Genomic DNA, 24,279 nt, shown 5'->3' with positions numbered 1-24,279 from the left:
AACGTGTTATTGTGGAGTAGCGCGGTCCTATTTTCTATGTATATGTCCTCTACTATGTATATGTCCTATACTTGGTTGCAAAATGTGGACCACAGACCCTTTGAAGTCAATAAGTCCGCAAAAAATGCAGATAAAACACGGACGGTATCTGTATCTGCATTTTGTGGACCCGCAATTTGAAGACTGCAAAAATATACAGTTGTGTGCATGAGGCCTTACTTTCAATCCCAAACGACTCTCTTAGTAGGTGATGGGCGCATTTTATCAAATATATCTCATTCACATGTAGTTCTAATAGACAAAAAATCGCCCTGTTTTTCACCCACTAGCTAATATAAAACTTAAAGGGACACTGACAGGCCCAATAAGCATATTTAGGTATATATATGACAGTACATGTCTTATAAAGTGTATTGAAATCATCTAAGTATCCCCCCTGTCCACCTTATAAATACAGTAAACTGAAGTTTCATAACCTGCTTGAATTGTCTTCAATCTGCCCAAGGGGCGGCGTTTCATCTCCACTTGCGCCTAGCCAGCCTCGCCACAACTGCTGTTTTGAAGCACCGCCCAGCTCATCAATGTTCACTTTGCTGGGCGGCTTCTGCTGTCCCCGCTCTGAAGCGCTGCGCTGAACAGTGCCTGGCGCATGCGCATAATGCAGAGGCTGAAGCGGCCTCTAAGATGCAGACTGTACGCAGGCGCAATGTGATCCCGGCCAGTGAGGGTGCCAGGCGCATGCTCTGAAGATGAGGCGGAGGCCGTTGCCCATAGGATTGTATTGGGCATGCGCCGGATCTTGTGAAGTTGGGGACAGTAGTAGCCGCCCAGCGAAGTGAATATTGATGAGCTGGGCGGCGCTTGAAAACGGCAGTTGTGGCGAGGCTGGCTGGGCGCAAGTTGATGAAACACCGCCCCTTGGGCAGATTGAACACGATGAAAGCAGGTTATAAAACTTATTTTTACTGTATTTATAAGGTGGACAGGGGGGATACTTAGATGATTTTAATAGACTTTATAAGACCTGTACTGTCATATATATATACCTAAATATGCTTATTGGGCCTGTCAGTGTCCCTTTAAGTTTTATTTTATCCCATGTATTATAATCTCATTGTAGATATGAGTAATATTTTAAAATGTTGCTGTGTAGCTCTCAGTTTTATCGGCGATTGTATTAGGAATATACAGTCTACTGTCCAGCTGTGCTACTACTGCTACTGTCCGGTTCCCCTGAGGACGCCATGTCCGGGGTAAGCGTTTAGTTGGTGTTTTTAGATGGAAGCAGTAGTAGCACAGCTAGGCAGGTAGCATTAACATATTGTATACAATTAGGTAGTTAGATCTGGTGTATGCACGCAATACACCAGTGTTTATAACCAAGAAAGATGAATCTAGTCACTGCTGAGACAACAGACAGTAGACAGTAGATTCCTAATACAATCGCCGATAAAACTGAGAGCTACACGGCAACATTTTAAAATATTACTCTCATATCTCCAATGAGATTATAATAAATGGGATAAAATAAAAGTTACGTTTTATATTAGCTAGTGGGTGAAAAATTAGGACTATATGTGAATGTGAGGCCTTACTAGACTTATATGTTTGTCATATTTACATTTCTCTCTCTTTTGCAGAATCACCTCGAGAGCCTCAGGGCTAAATATTTTGGCCAGGTAGTAAAAGAGAACATTCAGAAATGGAAAAATATCATATTCCAAACTTACTGATGGTAGATTCCTTTTGGCATAAACAGACTTGTTATGCAATAAATGCAATAAGATGTGCATCATACAATGTTTAGTGTGTAAAACTACTAATTTGTGGTAGTCAGCAGTTTAGAAAGCAAGACGCCAACGTTCTGTATGCCACAATTCTTGAACGCCCTGACACCAGATGAATGTACCCTTGTTCCAGGGCAACATCACAGGTTAATGTTTTCACCATTTCTAAAAGAAATATAAATACTTTAGGTACAAAATTCTGTTCTGATTAACCCCTTCCAGCCCTGCACCATAACAGCACATCGTGATGAGCTGATCATCCCCGTGAATCACTGTACTATAATGGTGTGGAATCAGGAGATGTGCTTAGAACGACAGTTTTGAGTGATATCTGATGAGTCTCCCTCTGTCACCCATCAGTGTCCCCGCAACATGATCTACTGGTGTCGATGGTTCACTGCGGCTGCCGGGTCTGTCATTAGTATGCGCCTATTTGGCCTATACCTTGCTAATACATTGCCTGTCCGTTAAGCACTGACAAGCAATAATACATCACAATACGAGAGTATTGCAGTGAATCAGAGGATCACAAATTTAGGTTCTCTAGTCTATTTAAATATATATATTATATTTCCAAATGTTATTAAAGGGGTTTTCTGACACTGACACACTAACATGCATTTTACATAACTGAACCTATCAAATCTTATGCCTAAAGTCCCCCACTTGCTTTCTTTGTAAAACTGCAAGCATTCGCCCCATTTTGTATAAAAACAAATAAAATTATGGCTGATTGAAGTCTAGGAACAAACTGGATATTGTTTAGGAATAGATCTCACTAGTCAGTGTGCAGTCAACTCACCAGCTCCCCCTAATGGTGGTGGCTGTTACATAGAATGTTTGGAGCAGTCAGGAATTTGGGCTTCAATTGCTTCAACAGACGGTAGAGCCCTGCCTCGGAACATAAGTGAGTAAGAAATAAAGAAAGATTGGTCTCATTTGCTTTCGTTATTTCATTATTTCTTCCCTTTTTAACCCAAGGTGACATTTCTGTCACTTGGGAATTTTGATTATAGTATGTCATCTTGTAGATCTGTATGTGGGAGATTAAGCCATGATTGTGGTGTATGGATTCATTGGTGAGATGAATTTTTAATAGCAGCCCTGTAGCCATCATCAGGCATAAGAAACAGGCAGTGCTTACATATGGAGCTGTCGCTGTACCAATTTGGTGACAAGCATGACAACAATAGCCTCGGTACAGATAATACAGGTCTGCCATAAATGAGATCTAAAGGTAATTCAGTTGGTTCAGTAGATTTAATAAGTTGAAAATGCCAGAAAGGGCACGGTCAATAAGTTAAAAATGCCTGACTTAATGGGGTTCTCTGGTAGACTATTAGTAGACTATTGAAGACCTATACTCAGGATTCCTCATCAATATTTGATCAGTGTGGGTCCAGCGTTTGGCACCCCTGATCATCAGCTGTTTTGTTTTGTTTTCCAGACAGCTGATCTGCAGGGCTGCCGGGAGTTAGACCCCCCACCTATCACATACTGATGTCCTATTCACAGGATAGGTTATCAATAGTCTACCTCCAGAAAACCAATTTAATTTGTGTCAAACGAGAATGGATTAAGACTACTGTGGGCCCTGGACCGTATTATGAATTTGGGCTCCCACACTAGTCTAAAGTTGGGTTCTCGTCTGCTTTCAAACTTTGCTTTGCAAAGATTAAAAGCAGTTAAAGGGTCACTGAACTTTTATAAAAACTTTTGATATACCCCCACCAATTGTTAGACCAAGGAGAGAGAAGTGCTCGCGCTCTCTCTCCTTGCTGCAGGACACAGGTTCAATATGTGAGCTCTCCTTGTTCTAGCATTATGCTGGGTATCCTCCACAATGTGTGAATGAGATTTCTAAGATCTGAATCACAATGCTGGTACTGTAAAATGCTACGGATTTGCAACATGCATTTATGCCACCTATGACCATATCTTAACAGAACCAGACCTACTGTGTAGATGTCTCTAGAGGTGAGGTCTGGTACTCAGACAAGAATAAAAACATTAAAAAATGTATATATACACTACTGACAAAAAGTTCACTGCTATAGTGATATTATATTGTGAAAGTAGGGCATTTAAGTACGAGCATGCAAAGGTGATTTCCTCATCTCAAACAAGTTATTGAAATAAAAGCTAACAAGAGTGTGTCAATGTCTGAATAATTGTCATGTGGCCTTGAGCATCATCTACAGCTTGACAATGACATCTCATGCTGTTCACAAGTTGATTTACTGTCTGCTGAGGCATGGCATTCCACTCTTTTTGAAGGGTGGTCCTCAGGTCATTGAGATTCTGGGATACAGAGTTATGAGCCTCTAAACGGTGATTTAGCTGATCCCATAGGTTTTCAAGGAGATTCAGGTGTGGAGAAAGTGCGGCCACTCCATTTGAGGTAACCCAGTCACCAGCAACCGTTCCCTAATGATGCAACCTCGATGAGCTGGTTTTGTCATCCAGAAGATTAAATTAGTCCTGTGTTGTTCATGCAGAGGCACAATGACTGGATTAATGATTTTATTCAAGTAGTATGGGCTTGTCACTGTACCATTCACAGAGTGTAGAGCAGTTTAGACATACCTGTCCACACTGTAACACCACCACCAACAAAGGCTCATCAGGTGACAACAGCGGCTGATGCATAGCACTCTCCTTGACATCTCCAGCATCGTTGGCGGCCATCATTTCTGCTCAGTGTGAATCAACTTTTGGCAGTAAACAGCACTTGAGGCCCACTGGTCCCTCATCCAACGTAGATGCTCCCTGACCGATGCAAGACGATGATGCCTGTGCCTTCTGGTGTGGTCAGGTACCCATGCAGATCATCTAGCATGCAGACCACACTGATGTAAATGGTTTTGAATGGTCTGACAGGACACTTGGGTGCCTCTCACCTCCCTTAAGTGTGTCTGGAGTTGTGTGGCAGTTCATCATCCTGTTCCGCAGGGTATTGTTCACAATGAAGCCATCATCGGTATGGGATGTGGGCAAAGGACATCCACTTCTATGCCTTTCTGTGACTGTTCCAGTCTCTCTGTTCTCTGTATCTCTGTTGCAACCTGCTGATGACACGTTAACCTCAATGGCCACTTACATCTGAGAACATCCTGCTTGAAGCCTCACAATCACAAGGTACTCACAAGGTACTGTTGTTGATTGTTAGGTGTCTTCTTGGTCTTGTGATGTCAAAATCAGAACAGCATGCTGAGGAGTACTGTTTAAACACCAATTCTAATTGAACCAGGAAATGTATTGGGCAATTCATGGATCAAACACCTGTTGTGAAATTTGCCATTAAGCTCCCTTTTTAGAGAACAAGTTGTACAAAAAGTACTGAAACATTGAAAAGTTGGACATGTGCATTCAAAAGTTTAGAGACGGTCACATTAAATTCAAGTGTAAAGATTAGAGTGCATTTTAGGTTCATCTTCAAATTACACCCACAAGCCAAATATCCCAAACTTTTTGTGATTAGTGTATATTATACACTGTTAGAAAGTTTTTCTCATCTAAGCCACTGAGTGATAAGCCGATTTTGCCAAACTGACAGGAATTTCTTTAGCGGCTGGCGATGCAGTAGAGATGTTAGCATGCATGCAGGCCATTAAGATGATTATCGCAGTCTTTATGAGACAACCTCTTTGAATATAGAAGTACATACATTCATAAAGTGTTTAGACATTATCTATTACTAGCTGCACATGTGCTCAGAATAGTCCATTGGCCGAGTTTGGGGTGGCCCCACTGTTATGCTGGGTTCCCAGGACACAGTCAAGGTGTCACCACATGTTGCTACTCACTGGAAGGAATGGCAAGGCATGGTGCACCCCAATGGGAAATAAGTCCAGACAGACAGGGTCTGCAGACTGGGTGCTTCTTTACTGGAGGAATTAAAGTGCAAAACAATAAAGGCAAAGTACTAAGGGTACTTTCACACTGGGGTTTTTCTTTTCCAGCACTGAGATCCGTCAAAAGGGACTCAAAGCCGGAAAAGAACTGATCAGGTATATCCCCATGAATTCTGAATGGAGAGTAATCCGTTCAGGATGCATAAGGATGTCTTCCGTTCAATCATTTCGACTGATCAGACAAAAGAGAAAACAGTAGCATGCTAGGGTTTTATCTCCAGCAAAAAAAACTGAAGACTTGCCTGAATGCCAGATTTTTTTTCCTTGCCTGTATTAGTGCCGGATTCAAAATACCAGAATGCCAGATACGTCCAGACCGAAAAAAAAGGTGAAAGAAATAAATGCAGGATCCGTATTGCCGGAAGACACCAGAAAGACGGATCCAGCATTTCAATGCATTTTTTTTGACTGATCAGGCATTTTTAAGACTGATCAGTATCCTGATTAGTCTTACTAATGCCATCAGATAGTAGTCTTACTAATGCCATACGTTTTGCCGGATCCGGCAGGCAGTTCTGGTGACGGACCTGCTTGCCGGATCACTCTGTCGCAAGTGTGAAAGTAGCCTAAGCTGGCTTCCCAAGTCTTCTTCCTCGCAGAAGGTTTCATGCTTAGGAAAGGCCTGAGCTAGCTGTCCCTTTCTCTCAGAAAGCTGGTACCCTGCCCAAAAGACCTAGGGTTTGTGGCTTCCTGGTCACAGGGCTGGTGACCCAGCGTCTGTGGCTCAGTATTCCAGCATCTTCTTCTGCCATACAATCTGACAGAGTCTCTTCGACTAAGCACTGGTTCCTATGTGCAGACTAGCAGAGTCTCTTCTACTAAACACTGGCCCCTATCTGCAGACAGCTAGAGACTCAAACTGCTCTTCTTATATACAGTTTCTATCTGAATTAGAACCTTTAGTGGGAGGGGTGGAGTGGAGAATCACAGCCGACACAAAAACAATGTCACAATTTCAGTCTGTCATAGACTTGCATAGAGTTTCAATACAAATCTATGGGAATGACTAAGCTATTTTTTCTGACAAAAACAAGTCTTTAAACGTAAACAACAGAACTAAGGGTTGGTACGTGTTTTTTTCCCTTCAAAACTTCTGCAGAGTCCCTTGATAATAACTGTGGAAGATTTTTAACTTCTTAGTGCACATATAGAATGTCCCAAAGTCTTTCAGTTAATGCACTTCCTGTGCATTAACCCTTTACAAGGTGCAGAGCAGATGTGATATGAAATTTGTGGATACGGTTGTGTGTATCTAGCCTTAAACAGACACATGCATATATATTAGAAAGACGCACATATAAGACAAGCAAACAATTTATATATATATCCTTGCTGTCTTCTGTCAAGCAGCCTGGCTAGATGGTGGGGGTCATGACCTCCCTGCCGCATCCCAGGACAGCCTTTTTTTTTTTTTTTAACAAGGGAGCTTCTGAGAGGGAGCAGTATACAGGCCTCCTGGATTTTTCCAGACTGCATTCCCCCTTCCTTTTTTATTCCAACAGCTAGGTCTGTAGATGGTATCCAATTCAGCCAACTGAAGCTCCCTGCTCTAACTTTTTCACTGCGAGGAAGAGCTGCTGCCCTGAGGATCTGATGTTACCTGACCTATCCTTACTCATCGCTCCCTCTTCTCAGGCTTTTAACAGGGTGGGTGTTTTGGCCTGAAATGGGCCCCTGGGAGCCTTGGGCCCTGGGCAGTCCACCAAAACACACCTCCTATAATCCACCATTAGTTCCAAACAACTGGTGTACATGCTTTACGCCTAATTTGTAATATCACAACCTATAACACTATGTGCATACCCAGATCACCAAAGAAAAAGCGAACATATGTAAGCAAAAAATATATACTTTATTAAAACAACACAATAAAACACATCTTACATCATTGGGTGGAGTAAAACAGATATAAAAGAGGGACACGGGGGAGGGGTACCGATCAATGTTATACATATAGGGGAAGCAGCAAATGTAATTAAATACATAAATACACAAGTGTAAAAGTCATAGGTCGTCTGTGGTTTTTGCTAATTTATAATATGTTTTAGACACATTTTGCACCTCGCTAGTGAAGGGGATGTAGCTTAGCTGGGTAGTACACCAAATTAGAGCATAATTTTGGTGCAAAGTAAGTCAACCAATAGGTGCCAACCAAAGCAAAATTGCGTAATGATGAACCAAATTTCTCATTTAGCCTGAGTCACTTTGTAAAATGGTTTGACTGTTTAGGTTTACACTAAAATATTACACAGAATTAGTAAATGTGCGGCATCGTTATAGGAAACCACTCCTCTTGCAATTCCTTAAATTACTATATAGAGCAGCTTTTAAACTGAAGCTTCTATTTAGACCTCAGGATGATGTATTCTCATATTCTCATATACACTATGCAATCTTCAGAGGAAAGGTGGAAGACAATCACAAGTCTGTGTCGTGATCCGTCACAAGACTGCAAGGTTAAGGTCACCAAAATGTGTCAATATTACCTGAATGAGCTTGTTGTGTATATTGTGCAGTTATAACATTTCACTACATTTGACTGATAGAAAAAGAACCATCGAAAAAGTTTTTTTTTTTTCTCACTGCAGGATATATATGTGTGTTTGTTTTCTGAGCGATGTCTTCTAAATGATGCCCTTGCTGTGAAAATAGGCAACGCAGCTAACACAGATTATTTTCTGAAAACATCGCTGCGAGGAAAGCGTGTTTGTTCCGTAACAGTCACATCAGACCTTGTGTTGTAAGTGCAAACAGAGAAGACTAAGCCTCTAGCGTAACGTGTTGTGTAAATACAGTGTTGTTGGTACATAGCTGGTGTTACAACTCGTTGATACATTACCTGAATCTCCTGTCACTAACTTTTTCATACAGACATAAGAAAGTGTTTTGTAAAGAGGACCTGCCAGCAAGTCTGTTACACAAGACTTTGGGAGTCATTTATTAAGACCGGCGTTTTACGCACCGATCTTAATCACCCCTGCGCGGGCCCCGGCCTCTACATAACTTTGGCACATCCACCGCCGGTCTAAATCTACACTAGCTCCCTTGCTGGCCCTTCCCTGCTCACAACACCCCCCCCCCCTTTTTTAGACCTGGCGTGAGCGGAGAAAAGTCACAGATTGCGGCACAAATACCCTTTGCGCCGCAATCTGCAACAGATATATGCCAGAAAACTGGCTATATCACTTAATTGACCCCCTTTGTTCTTTATGTTGTAGAGAGCAACATACTTCACGTATACAATAATGTGGGAGATTTATCAAACCTGTTGTAAAGGAAAACTGGTTTAGATGCCTATAGCAACCAATCAGATTCCACCTTTCATTTTTCAGCACTCCTTTTGAATATAAAAGGTGGGAGTTGATTGGTTGCTATGGGCAACTAAGCCAGTTTTCGTTTACACAAGATTTGATAAATCCCAGTATGTATTCGCAGTGCTGCGGTTGGCAAGATAGGCAGTTGCCTGTGGAAAAATTAGGGTGGTTTCGAACATTATGGGGGTCATCTATCAAGACCTGCATTTTTCTACACCCCGCCCACATCTAGGATTGGGCGATATACTGGTATCTACAATATACCATGGTATTAAGAAACAGTGATATGGCAACATCACTGTTTCTTAATTACTGCTGTATTTTAGTGATGTCATAGGGCAGTTGCACTTGACAGCTCGGACCAGGGCGCCGTGTAAGCATGTACAACATGTGTTAAGTATGCCGACGTACAAGACATCCCAGCAGCGGCATCTGGTGAACATTGCACATAGTCAGTATGTGTCGCAGCACATGTTGCACAAGAGGACTAGGGAGGACTGCTCACCACTTTCTCCCCAGCCCAGTCCACATTACATGGTGTGGGACAGTGGGGCCACAAGGAGACATTACTATAATGTATGGGGGAAGAACACAAAGAAAATATACTGCATAAGCCCCGGATAGTATAATGTCTCCTTGTGGCCCCATACAGTACAATGTTTCCTTTTTGCACCCATAAAGAATACAGTAATCTCTTTATGGCCCCCATACTATGTGTGGCACAATATCAACTGCTTTGGAGAAGTCAAGATATACTGACAGTCCATTGACTCACTCCTGTTCAGTCTAGAACCTCCTCATAGAAACTGAACACATTAGTTTGACAGGACCGACCCCTCATAAACCTGTGCTGTACACCGTTATACACATATTTTCATTGAGGATAGCATATCTTTGAAAACCTTCAAACAGTTTACCCACAACAGATGTTACCAGCCTACAGGAACAGACCCTGTCATTATAGAGTCCTTAAATATCAGAAATAAGGGTCTGTCTATTTCATTACTTAAAGGGGTTGTCTCATCTCAGACACTGTGGGCTTATCTTTGTCTCCCATCAGCACCCCGAAAATGCGATTGCGGGGTGCTGATGTGTTGGGAAGCTTACCTTGTCTTCAGTTATCTCCAGCAGGCTGTGCCTCTCTGGCGCAGTCTGCTGGTCAATGTTTGAATAGGATTGCTATTGAAATGTAATGCATTATAGAGATAATGCATTACATTTTAAAAGTAATCAAAATACTGTATATTATCGTCCCCTTGTGGGACTATTAAGTAGTAAAAAAAATAGAAAAAAGATACACATTTATTAAATTAAAAAAATTCCATAAAATAAAAAAATGCTTTTTTTTCCATTGAAATCATGCAAAAAAATTGCAAAAAGAAAATATCCCCCATATGTTTGGTATTGCCGTGTCCATAATGACCCAGACTACATAAATATTACATAAATTATCCCCTATGGTGAACACCATAAAAAAGAAATAATAAAAAAAAGACAGAATTTCTAATTTATTCTTTGTTTCCACTGAAAAAAACGCAATAACAAGCGATCAAAAAGCGGCATTTACTCCAAAATGATACCAATGAAAAATACAAGTCGTCACTCAAAAATCAAGCCCTCACACAACTCCATAAGAAAAAAAAAAAAAGTTATGGGTCTTGTGAAGTGGCAATACAAAATAAGAAATTAAGTATTTAGTATCACTGTAATCGTACTGACCCAGAGAATAAAGATATTATGTTATTTCTACCGAAAAATGAACGCCGTAAAATTTATAATGTAAAAACGCAGTGGCAGTATTGCTACTTTTCCCCATCTCCCTCCCAGAAAGAGTTAATAAAAGTTAATCAGAAAGTTATGTGTACCCCAAAATGGCTCCATTAAAAACTACAACTTGTCCCGTAAAAAACAAGCCATCATAAAGCTATATAGACAAAAAAATTAAAAAGTTATAGCTCTTGGAACGAGACCATGAAAAAAGGAAGAAAAACGCTTGGTCATAAAGGCCCAAACAGGCTTGGTCACTAAGGGGTTAAATTTCTTCCTGGGCTAGACAGGCCACTTTTAATGGGGAGTTTACTTTTACACTCTGTGTTCTACCTAACATTTCATTTTCTTCAGTAAATACAGTGGAGAAAAATTGCTTAATAGCTTTGCTTTTTCCTCATCACTCTCAATAACTTCTCCCTCATCACTCTTTAATGGGACAACGTTTTCAGGTTTAAACTTTTTACCATTTATATAATTTAAGAACATTTTCAGGTAGTGTCGGACTGGAATGCCTAGGGCCCACCAGTAAATTTCATTCTGGGGGCCCACTGTACAGCAACCTGCAAATATTACCTGCCTACGCAGAGGCAGACAGCAACAAGACACTACAAGATGATTGATTATGGGGGTCTCTGCAACAACTTCAGGGAAGAGAGGATACTGGCTGGCCTGCCTGCCTCTATTCCTAGAGGCCATTTTGACCTCCCGATGGATCTATAATAATAAATTGGATAGTCTACCCAGTTTTTTATATTGATATAGGTTATTTGAGATGCTGTGCTGGTGGACTGGGGGCCAACCTTTCCTAGGGGCCCACCGGGGGATTCCCCTGTTCCCCTGTGGCCCAGTCCGAGCCTGTTTTCAGGTAAGTTTTACTCTATTTGGCAATGAATCTCTCTGTCTCCAGCTTGGCTGCCTTTTACATATTCTGGAAGTCATTTATCAAAACAGATACGTCAGGCTTTTGGTCTAAATATAAATCAAAAAAATTTCCCACAACATGCCAGTTGCGACCTTTTTTGCAACCTTTCTGCAACATTTTGGAGACATGCCACTTTTTAATGTGGTCTATAATTAAGGCAAAAAAAGTGAGATTAGAACTAGATTATGGCACATTTACTTTCTGCAACACTTGAAATGTCAACATTTGATGAATTTGGTGCAGACACACATGGGGGTTATTCTAGCGTATATCTGTCGCAGATTGCGGCACAAAGGTTATGTGCAAGGAAGGAAGCTGTTTTACATTTAGACCGGTGTTTTATGCGCCAAAGTTATGTAGAGGCCGGCGCCTCTTCATAACTTCGCTGCATCCACCGCCAGCACAGGGTTATTAACACCAGCATCTATAATGCCTAAAAATACATAAAACCAATAACTACAAGCAATTTATGATTTATTCCCTTATTAAACACAATCTTTTTTGATATGCACATCTCAAGACCGAAAATTATTTAGTCTACATAGCAGCCAATAAATACTACAAATTAATTAACTTGTATAAATGGTAAGAAAGTCTAGAAACATAATTTCATATACTAACTTTTATAATGAATATAATCAGCACTAAACGACCATCACAACCCACTTTCCCCACTTTCTGCACAAACAGTCAGACAACCAAGGATGTAGTAATCATCTTTTGCACATCATAAGTGCTGTATTCCTATGCTTATTGAGTGGCACCATTTTTGGCAACATTTTTGACACCATCACAGAGTTAACAATTGTTAAAGGGGTTATCCAATAGTACACATGCCCCCCACAATGCTCGGGCACCCCCACACATCAACCTGTCTACCTGGTGCTTTTAATCAACAGCATTACATAGTCGGGTCCTACTTTGCCCAGATTGTAGGCTGAAAACCCAGGAGAGGCATGTGTTAGAGTAGGTCCCATCTGTTGGAAGCCAGCTTCTACTTTTTCTTACAGTAAGTATAGCATTTATGCATATTTTTTATGAATTCATTATTTACTTATGTCTTTGTGCATTAACCACCTCAGCCCCCCTAGCTTAAACACCAGAGCACTTTTTACACTTCTGCACTACACTACTTTCACTGTTGCTCGGTCATGCAACTTACCACCCAAATGAATTTTACCTCCTTTTCTTCTCACTAATAGAGCTTTCATTTGGTGGTATTTCATTGCTGCTGAAATTTTTACTTTTTTTGTTATTAATCAAATGTCAGGGATCGAACCGGGAGACTCCAGCGTCCTAGGCTGTAGCCTTGCTCACTAGACCACAGAGCTTCCTGGACAGTTTCTGTTACTTTTTTGAACCACCTCTTTGACCTGAATGTTCCTGCTTTTGGTTTGACCAATCAGATCTGTGTACGCCCTATTTAAGGAAGACCACGTCACTTCCTCCCTTGCCAGATTATTGAGCTATCTCAGCTGTAGTCTTGCTTCAGCCTCTCAGTATTTTGTCTGCTAACCTGCTCGTGTACCGAACTCTGCCTCCATCGACTACTCTCCTGCCTCATCCTGAATCCTTGCACCTGCCATCTCGTGTACCGAGCTCTGCCTCCATTGACTACTCTCCTGCCTCATCCTGAATCCTTGTACCTGCCATCCCGTGTACCGACCCAGGACTGCCTGACTACTCTCTTGCCTTCCTCGTTCTTCGGCACTCATCTACCACGTGCACCTTATCGGGTCCATTGAGCCACCGCCATTCCTGCATATCGGGATCATTCATCCATTCCGTTTCCGCGCTCCTCTGTTCCTGTGTCGCTGCCATTGGACTCCTTCCCCTCTTTCGAGTAACCTCTACAAGCAATTGTGCAGGTAACCTTAACATCAAAATTTACCAAAATTTCTGCAAAAAAATGACATTTTTCACTTTCAGTTGTAATTTTTTAAAACTACATTTCTATATAAATTTTAAAATGTATTGTTCTACATGTCTTTGATAAAAAAAATGGTTTGGGTAAAAAAAAATGGTTTGGGTAAAAGTTATAGCGTTTACAAACTATGGTACAAAAATGTGAATTTCCCCTTTTTGAAGCAGCTCTGACTTTCTGAGCACCTGTCATGTTTCCTGAGGTTCTACAATGCCCAGACAGTAGAAAACCCCCACAAATGACCCCATTTCGGAAAGTATACACCCTAAGGTATTCTCTGATGGGCATAATGAGTTCATAGAACTTTTTATTTTTTGTCACAAGTTAGTGGAAAATTATGATATTTTTTTTTTTTCCTTACAAAGTCTCATATTCCACTAACTTGTGACAAAAAATAAAAACTTCCATGAACTCACTATGCCCATCACGAAATACCTTGGGGTGTCTTCTTGCCAAAATGGGGTCACTTGTGGGGTAGTTATACTGCCCTGGTATTTTAGGGGCCCTAATGTGTGAGAAGTAGTTTGAAATCAAAATGTGTAAAAAATGCCCTGTGAAATCCTAAAGGTGCTCTTTGGAATGTGGGCCCCTTGCCTACCTAGGCTGTAAAAAAGTGTTACACATGTGGTATCACCGTACTCAGAAGAAGTAGGGAAATGTGTTTTGGGGTGTCTTTTTACATATACCCATGCTGGGTGAGAGAAATATCTCGGCAAAAGACAACTTTTCCCATTTTTTTTATACAAAGTTGGCATTTGACCAAGATATTTATCTCACCCAGCATGGGTATATGTAAAATGACACCCCAAAACACATTGCCCAACACATTGCAAAACACATACGGATCTCTGAATGGAGCCTTACAGGGGGGTGATCAATGACACGGGGGTGATCAGGGAGTCTATCTGGGGTGATCACCCCCCTATCATTGATCACCCCCCGGTAAGGCTCCATTCAGACGTCCGTATGTGTTTTGCAGATCCGTGGGTCCATGGATCCGCAAAACATGGACACCGTGGATCCACAAAACACATCTGAATGGAGCCTTCTAGGGGGTATTCAATGACAGGGGGGTGATCAATGACAGGGGGGTGATCAGGGAGTCTATATGGGGTGATCAGGGGGTTAATAAGGGGGTGTAGTGTAGTGGTGTTTGGTGCTACTTTACAGAGCTGCCTGTGTCCTCTGGTGGTCGATCCAAGTAAAAGGGACCACCAGAGGACCAGGTAGCAGGTATATTAGACGCTGTTATCAAAACAGCGTCTAATATACCTTTTAGGGGGTTAAAAAAAATCGTATCTACAGCCTGCCAGCGAACGATCGCCCCTGGCAGGCTGTAGATCCATTCCCTTACCGGCCGATCCTGTGAACGCGCGCGCCTCTGTGCACTCGTTCACAGGAAATCGCGCGTCTCGCGAGATGACGCGCCGGCACGTCCAGGAGGAATTACAGGAACGCCGCAAAGACGCATCCATGCGTGCGGTGGTCCTGTAGGGGTTAAGCAGTGCGCTGCTCGTTATAGTTCTATGTAATATATATATATTAGCAGAAGTACCCGGTTTCGCACAGGTATATTTAATCTATTTTATTTAATGTTTGTGTGTGTCATTAAAAGATATCAACAGTATCCCCATAACAGTGACCTCTACAGCACCCCGCCCCTTTAAAAGTGAACTCCATAGTTCACCACCCCTTAACACTGACCCCCCCCACAGTGCACCGCCACTTTAAAATGGGACCTCCACAGCATCCCATCCCCTTAACTTTGACCTTCACAACAGCCTGCATCCCATCCCCTTAACTTTGACCTTCACAGCAGCCTGCACCCCACTCCCTTGAGTGACCTCCACAGTACCCGGCTGCCTTAACTGTGACCTCCACAGTACCCGGCTGCCTTAACTGTGACCTCCACAGTACCCGGCTGCCTTAACTGTGACCTCCACAGTACCCGGCTGCCTTAACTGTGACCTCCACAGTACCCGGCTGCCTTAACTGTGACCTCCACAGTACCCGGCTGCCTTAACTGTGACCTCCACAGTACCCGGCTGCCTTAACTGTGACCTCCACAGTACCCGGCTGCCTTAACTGTGACCTACAGTGGCCTGCCCCCTTAACAGTAACATCCACAGTGAACGCCTCTTTGACCGCCTAACGCAGATGTGCGGTCCGGAGGCGGCAGCGCTGCGCACAGTCACGCATATACGCGTCATCTCGCGAGACGCGAGATGACGCGAATATGCGCCCGCGCATGCGCAGTTCCCGCCGGCATTTCGTTCAGGACTATTTCGTCAGCAACCTGCCAGCCGTGATCATTGGCTGGCAGGTTGCTGATTTTTAAAAAAACCAATCAGAAGCCACATAGCAGATCATATTAGTAAATATGATCTGTTATATGGCTGCCCTGCTCCTCTGCTGGTCCTTTTCGTCGGTTGGATCCAGCAGAGGAGCAGGCTTCACAGTGAGTACACCAAACACTACACTTTAGCCCCTGATCACCCCCCTGAACCCCAATTAACCCTTTGATCACCCCTTTGTCAATCACTAGTGAAAGGAAAAAAGTGATCAGTGTAAACTGTCACTTTTTTTTTTCACTGGTATTGACCGTTAGGTTTTAGGTATAGTTTAGGCCCCTTGGTTAGGTAGTTAGCAATCAGTTAGCGCCCAGCCCACCGCACCGCAGTCCGTTATTCGCTGATTAGCGTATCGCTAATCAGCATTTGTACTTTTATAGTATCTGGAAGTGATCAAAACTGATCACGGTCAGATCTATAATAGTACTAGTGTCACTTTAGTTCTCCCTCCACCCAAAACGCAGTGTTTGCCCGATCAGGCCTGATCGGTCGCCCACACGTGAGTTCGCCCACACCCGCCCCACCGCAGTGACCAAAAAAATTTTTTTTTTTGTTCACTGCACAATCACTTTACACGCACTGCGGCGATAAAAAAAATCAGTTTTGATATTTTTTATCAACCGCAGCGGCCTCCGGTACTTCGCTAGCCTCCCCTTTGTAAGACAGGCTTGCTTTTTTTTTCTTGGGTAGTCTCAGGGAATACCCCTAAATTTAGTTGCCCACATGTCTAACAGGGGGTATTCTACTGAAGAGGCCTACAGGCTTCTGACCCAGTCGGATGAGGAGTGGGAACCCTCATCTGATGAATCCAGCGGGTCAGAATACGAACCTGTAGAAAGCAGTGGCTCTCTGACCCAAAGTTCGGACGAGGAGGCTGAGGTCCCTGATACCACCAGGCGTACCCGGCCCCGTGTCGCTAGACCACAGGTTGCGCAGGATCCGCTTCAAGAGCAGCAGAGTGGGGCTGGTGCTGTCGGATTACGTGGTGAGGCATACACCAGCAGTCCAGCCCTCCCTGGACCTAGTACCAGCACTGCCGTACAACCTGGTGAAGTAGCGAGCACCAGAAGGGCAGTTGAAGCTGGTACTGTGGCACGTGCAGTAGTGACCCCGTCGCAGCCACCGCAAAGACGTGCCCGTAGAGCCCCTAGAATCCCAGAGGTGCTGGCAAATCCTGATTGGCAGTCCCCAACTTCAGCCGCACCCGTAGTTTTCCCTTTCACTGCCCAGTCTGGAGTTCGGGTTGAGACCGCTCAGATCGGTTCGGCCCTGGGATTTTTTGAGCTGTTCTTGACTGCGGAGCTTTTAGACATAGTTGTGGCCAAAACAAACCGATATGCCACACAATTTATCACCGCTAACCCGGGAAGCTTTTATGCCCAGCCTTTCCGGTGGAAACCACGGTGGAAACCAAGTTTCCGAAATTAAAACTTTTCTGGGCCTCCTCCTCAACATGGGCCTGACAAAAAAGCATGAATTGCGGTCATATTGGTCCACGAACCCGATTCATCACATGCCCATGTTCTCTGCTGCTATGTCCAGGGCACGTTTTGAGGCCATCCTGCGTTTCCTGCACTTTAGTGACAACACCGCCTCCCGTCCCAGGGGCCACCCTGCTTTTGACCGGCTCCACAAAATTCGGCCCCTCATAGACCATTTCAACCAGAAATTTGCAGATATTTATACCCCAGAGCAAAACATCTGCGTAGACGAGTCCCTTATACATTTTACCGGGCGCCTTGGCTTCAAACAATACATCCCAAGCAAGCGCGCCCGGTATGGGGTCAAATTGTATAAGCTCTGTGAAAGGGCCACAGGCTATACCCACAAATTTCGGATCTATGAGGGAAAAGATCAGACCCTGGAGCCGGTCGGTTGCCCTGACTACCTGGGGAGCAGTGGGAAGACAGTTTGGGACTTGGTGTCACCCTTATTCGGCAAGGGGTACCATCTTTATGTGGACAATTTTTACACAAGTGTGGCCCTCTTTAGGCATTTGTTTCTAGAACGGATTGGCGGGCTTCCCCCAACGGCTCGTTACCACCCGTCTTGCAAGGGGGCAGAGGGCCGCACTGTGTAACGAAGAACTGCTCGCGGTGAAATGGAGAGACAAGCGTGACGTTTACATGCTCTCCTCCATTCACGCAGACACGACAATACAAATTGAGCGAGCAACCAGTGTCATTGAAAAGCCCCTCTCAGTCCACGACTATAACCTCCACATGGGAGGGGTGGACTTCAATGACCAGATGTTGTCTCCGTATTTAGTTTCCCGCAGAACCAGACGCTGGTATAAGAAGGTGTCTGTATATTTAATTCAATTGGCTCTGTACAATAGTTTTGTTCTCTACAGTAAGGCTGGGAGAACTGGATCCTTCCTCAAATTTCAGGAAGAGATCATCGAGAACCTCCTGTACCCAGGAGGTTCCGTGGCCCCATCCACCAGTGTAGTTAGCTGTCTACCCGAGCGACATTTCCCCAATGTCGTTCCTGGTACCTCAACCCAACCGTCACCCCGAAAAAGATGTCGTGTCTGTAGCAGGAGTGGAATAAGGCGTGACACCCGCTATTTCTGTCCTGACTGTCCTGACCACCCTGCCCTATGCTTTGGAGAGTGTTTCCGGAAGTACCACTCACAGGTACACTATTAGCATAGGGATCATCTCACCAGGATAGGCACACAGGGCTATTAGGGCCCATTCACTCACTGCTGCTGCAAACGTCTCCTTTCACATGGGACAAAGTGCATAACGCACTTCGCCACATCTTTGGGCGACTTGCGCTTTGCACATTGACCCATGGGGAAGGAGAGGTTTGTTCTATAAAGGTAAAAAAACAAAAAATAACAAAAAAAAAACACCAGTAAGCAAACACGTTAATGTTCAGTTAAAAATTTATATTCCAAAGTGCACCTTTCGGATTTTGCAGGGCATTTTTTACACATTTTGATTGCAAAGTTCTTCTCACACATTTGGGCCCCTAAATTGCCAGGGCAGTATAACTACGCCACAAGTGACCCCATTTTGGAAAGAAGACACCCCAAGGTATTCCGTGAGGGGCATGGCGAGTTCCTAGAATTTTTTTATTTTTTGTCGCAAGTTAGTGGAATATGAGACTTTGTAAGGAAAAAAGAGAAAAAAAAAATAATCATCATTTTCCGCTAACTTGTGACAAAAAAAAAAAATTCTAGGAACTCGCCATGCCCCTCACGGAATACCTTGGGGTGTCTTCTTTCCAAAATGGGGTCACTTGTGGCGTAGTTATACTGCCCTGGCAATTTAGGGGCCCAAATGTGTGAGAAGTATCTTGCAATCAAAATGTGTAAAAAATGGCCTGCAAAATCTGAAAGGTGCACTTTGGAATATGTGCCCCTTTGCCCACCTTGGCAGCAAAAAAGTGTGACACATCTGGTATCGCCGTACTCAGGAGAAGTTGGGGAATGTGTTTTGGGGTGTCATTTTACATATACCCATGCTGGATGAGAGAAATATCTTGGCAAAAGACAACTTTTCCCATTTTTTTTTTTATACAAAGTTGGCATTTGACCAAGATATTTTTCTCACCCAGCATGGGTATATGTAAAATGACACCCCAAAACACATTCCCCAACTTCTCCTGAGTACGGCGATACCAGATGTGTGACACTTTTTTGCTGCCAAGGTGGGCAAAGGGGCACATATTCCAAAGTGCACCTTTTGGATTTCACCGGTCATTTTTTACACATTTTGATTGCAAAGTTCTTCTCACACATTTGGGCCCCTAAATTGCCAGGGCAGTATAACTACCCCACAAGTGACCCCATTTTGGAAAGAAGACACCCCAAGGTATTCTGTGAGGGGCATGGCGAGTTCCTAGAATTTTTTATTTTTTGTCGCAAGTTAGTGGAATATGAGACTTTGTAAGAAAAAAATAAAATAAAATAAAATCATCATCATTTTCCGCTAACTTGTGACAAAAAATAAAAAGTTCTATGAACTCACTATGCCCATCAGCGAATACCTTAGGGTGTCTACTTTCCGAAATGGGGTCATTTGTGGGGGTTTTCTACTGTTTGGGCATTGTAGAACCTCAGGAATCATGACAGGTGCTCAGAAAGTCAGAGCTGTTTCAAAAAGCGGAAATTCACATTTTTGTACCATAGTTTGTAAATGCTATAACTTTTACCCAAACCATTTTTTTTTTTTTTGCCCAAACATTTTTTTTTTTATCAAAGACATGTAGAACAATAAATTTGGCGAAAAATTTATATATGGATGTCGTTTTTTTGCAAAATTTTACAGCTGAAAGTGAAAAATGTCATTTTTTTGCAAAAAAATCGTTACATTTTGATTAATAACAAAAAAAGTAAAAATGTCAGCAGCAATAAAATACCACCAAATGAAAGCTCCATTAGTGAGAAGAAAAGGAGGTAAAATTCATTTGTATGGTAAGTTGCATGACCGAGCGATAAACGGTGAAAGTAGTGTAGTGCCGAAGTGTAAAAAGTGCTCTGGTCATGAAGGGGGTTTCACCTAGCGGGGCTGAAGTGGTTAACAGTGACCTCCACAGTGCCTGCCCCTTTAACGGTGACCTCTACAGCGTTCGCCCCTTTAACAGTGACCTCCACAGCACCCACCCCTTTAACAGTGACCTCCACTGTGCCCACTTCTTTAACAGTAACCTCAACTGTGCCAGCCACTTTAACAGTGAACTCCACAGCACCCTGCCCCTTTAAAGCTAGATCTACACAACGATATGTGTTGCGCAACATTTTGTCTCAACCAGATGGATTTTTTCAGCAACTGTTGCGTCGCAGTTGCAGCATGTCACATGTCGCAGTGCAACACCATAGACTATTGTCATGCAACATTGGTGCGACACATGTAGCAGTGTAGTTGTTCCCTATGTGTCGTGCGACTTATTGTCGCACGACACATGTTGTCATGTAGCTCTAACCTACAGCAGTGAAGAAATATGGCTGGGTTGGTATGGAAACCAGGAGTAAAACTGTGTGTATGTGGAGACTAAGGGCCTGCGAGCTTCTATTGGCTGATAAGGGACATGTGACCGTGTGTATGGCAGTTGGTATATGAAGAGAAAGACATGCAGGTCATTTTTTGGGAATATCTCAGGAACGGTACATCCTAGAGAGCTGAGACCCCCACAAGATTTCTTTCCAGGTAGCAGTGGATGTATATACCAAGTTTCATTGAAATCGATGGTTTAGTTTTTGAGTGATCGCGGAACATACACACAACATACATCTATATATATATATATATATATATATATATATATATATATATATATAGTTTATTTTTTCGCTACATTTTTGACACCATCAGAGTTGACAAATGTTAAATGGATTGTCCAATAGTACAAATGCCCCCCACAATGCCCGGGCCCTCCTATAGACGATACTTACTGAGTCCCCATCACCCGCGTCCCTCCAGATCCCTGCACAGCTACTGCAGCATCTCCCAGGGGGGAGCAGCCAATAGCAGGCCTCAATAGTAAACAGCCTCCCTAGCATCACCCACGATGATAGCAAGGCTGGTCACCGTCACGGCCTGCTATTAGCTGCTACCCCTGCCACCGGATGTTTTGATCCACGCGATGGGGAGATGCTGCAGTGGCCGTGCAGGGATCCGGAGGGTTATGGGTGCCACGGCATTGTGGGGGGTATCTGTACTATTGGATAACTTCTTTAAACCTCAGAGAAATATCCTAAAATATTTTCAAACAAAGGCCATTCTCAACTTTTGGCGCTGGTTCATAAACCACACTACAGCTTATTGGTCCGCTCAATGACAGTAAATATGTTCATTAGATTTGTTTCCGTGTGTTAGGAAACTGGACGACTGTGTGAGGCAACATAAGGAATTCCACATTACCACGTTACAGTAACAGCATACCGTTGCAATGTGTCTTCGGCTAAGTTTAGCTGTGGTGAGGCTGCTAATTATCCTGCCCTGCTAAAGATTTGTGCTGGCTGTTATTTAAGCCTTACAGGATTTTGGGAATTATTCTAGTTCTATCTAGCAAATACTTCATCCATTGCCAACACAGCATCAGTTCAGGACTAAGATAAGAGCTGTTGTAAATAGTCAATTTATTAATTTTGTGTCAGAAGTTCATTTTACAAGTCGTAATATATTTTGCAGGCCAATGAAACAGCATGACATCTGCTACATGTGTCACCACCAACTGTGTCTGGGGGTAATCACCACTGAGGAATCTCACTTCGCTTCCTGTTATCCTGTCTCTTCCTAGAAACAGAGGGGAAGGCCTGAGTTGTAAACTGCATGGGTGAAATGTATTTTTTAAGTACTGATGTTAATATGGCCCAAATAACGTGGCTTTGTGCTAAACTATCCACCTTAAGAAATCAAAGCAACTGCCACATTGGATCCTTGGGCTACGTAACAAATTGTGTCATGTAACTCCGGAATGCAGTGTTAAATTAGTCTTACCTTGTAATATGATTTTTTTGCAGATGTACAATGGTCCCATTCCTTTCTGTCATTTAAAGAGGACCTGTCACCATAAAATGCAGTGTAATCTGACAGCATTGTGTTATAGAGCAGGAGGAGCTGAGCAGATTGATATACAGTTTTGTCGGATTCAGTAAAACCTGTAATTTATACATTTAGATATTTGCTTTTTTGCAGCCCTGTGAATACCTATCGGTATACAGCTATCTCTGTATACACACTGAAGGTACTGCACTGACAGAGCAGCCAGGTGATTGTCGGGAGGGAGGTTCTCCCTCCCGTCAATCGCCTGCTCGCTAGAGGTGGACACCGCTGCTATTAGATGCAGTGATCTACTCAATATAGGGACGAGCGATCGTTTCTGTCCTCACTCGTCCCTATACTTATCATTGTTTGCCGGCAGCAGAGCGCCTATTACACGGCGTGATCTGCCGCCAGCAAACAAGGATTTTTAAACATGTTAAAAGATCCCAATTATTGGAGGCAATCCAGTAATTGAAGACAGTATTACACTGCCAGATGATAGCTAACGAGCGTTACTATGAACCGTCGTTAGCGAGCATCTTAGAGATTATCCATTGGTATAATAGGGCCTTTATATGCACAATGCCATCAATCACTGATAACACCTCTCTCCTGTACTGAGAGTTTTTCACAGGGCAAAAGATCTAAATGTATAAATTACAAGTTTTACTGAATCTTATCCCAGAAAACTATATATTAATCTGCTCAGCTCTTCCTGCTCTATATCATGCTGCCTTCACATTGCACTGCATTTTGTGGTGACAGGTCCTCTTTAAAGGGAACCTGTCACCGGGATTTTGGTTATAGAACTGAGGACATGGGTTGCTAGATGGCCGCTAGCACATCCGCAATATCCAGTCCCCATAGCTCTGTGTGCTTTTATTGTGTAAAAAAAAAACGATTTGATACATATGCAAATTAACATAAAAGAGTTATATCTTACTTGTGTGACCAGAGAAGAGTCATATTTTCAAGCTCTGACTCATCTCAGGTTAATTAGCATATGTATCAAATTGGTTTTTATACGCAATAAAAGCACACAGAGCTATGGGGACTGGGTATTGCAGATGTGCTCGCGGCCATCTAGCAACCCATGTCCTCAGCTCTATACACTAAATCCTGGTGACAGGTTCCCTTTAAGCAACATTTTCTCATTACAATTACTTAAAAGTGGAAACTACATCTGGCACAGTATCAGCTTGGCACAATTATTTGGGGGACATTTTTACACTATTAGTGTCAGGGACACTATTTACAGGGTGCAATTATATTTGGGGGCACTTTGTGCAAATAATCTGCGTGGTACTAGTATTTTCAGGGAGACTGTTTCTGCAGTATAGTATTGGGGAGCACAGTATTGGGGGTGGCAGGATGGGGTGTTGAGTAGGTGGGAGGAGGATGGAAAGTAGGAAACTAAGATGTCCTTTTCTCAAACTCTACAGAGACAAGACATGGCTGAAAGAAATCATCATGGTGGTCTGGTCCGAATGAAGAAGATGAGGAATATCTACATCAGAGGAAACGTCACTGGATGTAAGAGGCATGTGGCACTGTATTACCGTATATGTTTTGTACCGCTGTATGTAATGTTTTCCAAGTATGTTTTAAGGCCAGACACACACAAGCGAGTTGATTGCGATAAACTCACAGCGTGTGTCAGTGAGAGTTCCTGTTCTGGCCTCCGCTCCTCTGACAGGATCGCACAGCATTATGTCAATGTAATACAATAGATTCCAGGACTCTCAGGGTTACACAGTATTATAAATCACTATAATGCTGTGTGATCCTGTCAGAGGAGCG

Source organism: Bufo gargarizans, chromosome 2, assembly GCF_014858855.1.
Source record: "Bufo gargarizans isolate SCDJY-AF-19 chromosome 2, ASM1485885v1, whole genome shotgun sequence".
In the NCBI taxonomy this organism is placed as follows: domain Eukaryota; kingdom Metazoa; phylum Chordata; class Amphibia; order Anura; family Bufonidae; genus Bufo; species Bufo gargarizans.
Note: the sequence above shows the minus strand (reverse complement) of the source record.